The sequence below is a fragment of the Galeopterus variegatus genome, unplaced genomic scaffold (assembly GCF_000696425.1).
Source record: "Galeopterus variegatus unplaced genomic scaffold, G_variegatus-3.0.2 Scaffold6505, whole genome shotgun sequence".
Lineage (NCBI taxonomy): Eukaryota > Metazoa > Chordata > Mammalia > Dermoptera > Cynocephalidae > Galeopterus > Galeopterus variegatus.
The window spans coordinates 117197-118686 of record NW_007732616.1 but is presented as its reverse complement, the minus strand read 5'-3'; the positions used below and the strand labels follow the sequence as shown (position 1 = coordinate 118686).

Genomic DNA, 1490 nt, shown 5'->3' with positions numbered 1-1490 from the left:
ATTAAAGTTTGTTTCATATGAGCATGCCTGTACACAAGAACACAGGAAAACCAGCATTCGTGTGTCAGATTCAGAAATATTAGGCCATTATTCCCGTGGGAAAAGCCCTTAAAGAAGCCTAGCCATCTTCTTTTGGTATATTTTATCAAAGGCTTCACTCTGGGCCACTGTAAAGTGGTTTTTCCAGTCCCCAGTAACTCCTGTCACATCCAAAAAAAAAAAAAAGTCCAGATCAAATTTATAAATATGGTCTCAACACTTCATTTGAGAAACTTCTGTGTTTGTCCTTACTGCTGATTTATCTTGCACGCTGAACTGGAAACTGCAGGCAGTATACCCAAGTGGCTAAATTTTTCCTGTCTATACTCAGGTGCCCTTTGGTTTTAATCCCAGACTACTATTATTACATAATATATTCGAGTCTCACATTTGCTGTCTGTTAAATNTAATCCCAGACTACTATTATTACATAATATATTCGAGTCTCACATTTGCTGTCTGTTAAATAGGATTATCCCTAGTACCAATACTGTATAATATAATATCATAGGGGAATTGTGAGGATTGGATAACACCAAAGGCAACAATAATACGTAAGACACGTTAAGTCATTCTTATGTGCCAGTCCTTGTTTTAGGATATTACATTCCTAAATTTAATTTAGGCATTCCTCATTTAATACTTAACACATCTTGGAGATCGGCAGTTCTCTCCTCCCACACCACTCTTATCCAGGGTCATATAGGTGGAAATGATGTTCTTCCTACTCATCACTGCTCCCAAACCATTCTTTCTTTTTCCATTATTTAACCCTCCTGCTTTGGATCTTATGTCATACAACTACCTACCCCATGTATCTGCTTGTTGTAACTTTTCACCATGTCTCAGATCAAACCCCCTCAAATCCATGAAGATTTTAGCACACAGCTCACTGGAACTCTCTCAGATACAATCAAAATGCTTGGTCAGTTTGATATCCGTATACTGATCCTTCTAATACTCTGGTTCATTTTTTTCTCGATGTTTTATAATGACCATTAGCCGTTCAACTCAAGGCTTCCCATATTTCTTTGCATTACTAATATTTACTTTTTCTCCATCATTTAAATTTCACATATCCCATTCAAAGAATGTCGACTTCTATATTTCAAGAAAATTCATATTAGCACCTCCATTTCCCCAGTACTTCAACTCAGTTGAGAATTACAGTCCATTGATCTTACCTTCATCTCACCATTCCTCTCATCTCATGAACTAATTTACTTCAAAACCCACACTGAAATGACAAAATTGATTAGTGCATTACTTGTTTGCATTTTCAACTAAAGAGAGAATTCATTGATAAATACTAATCCCAGATAAACCCAAGTATAAACAGGACGGATGATGAAACCAGAAAATCCGGCTCACTAATCTCCATTTTATTTTATTATTTTATTTTTTTAAAAAGATGACCAGTAAGGGGATCTCAACCCTTGGCTTGGTGTTGT

At 36.1% G+C, this 1490-nt stretch overlaps 1 pseudogene; it reads right to left on the bottom strand.

Moving 5' to 3' along the window:
• Positions 1-108: 108 nt before the first annotated feature.
• The window catches only part of LOC103606344, a 31441-nt pseudogene continuing 30059 nt past the window's right edge, over positions 109-1490 (bottom strand).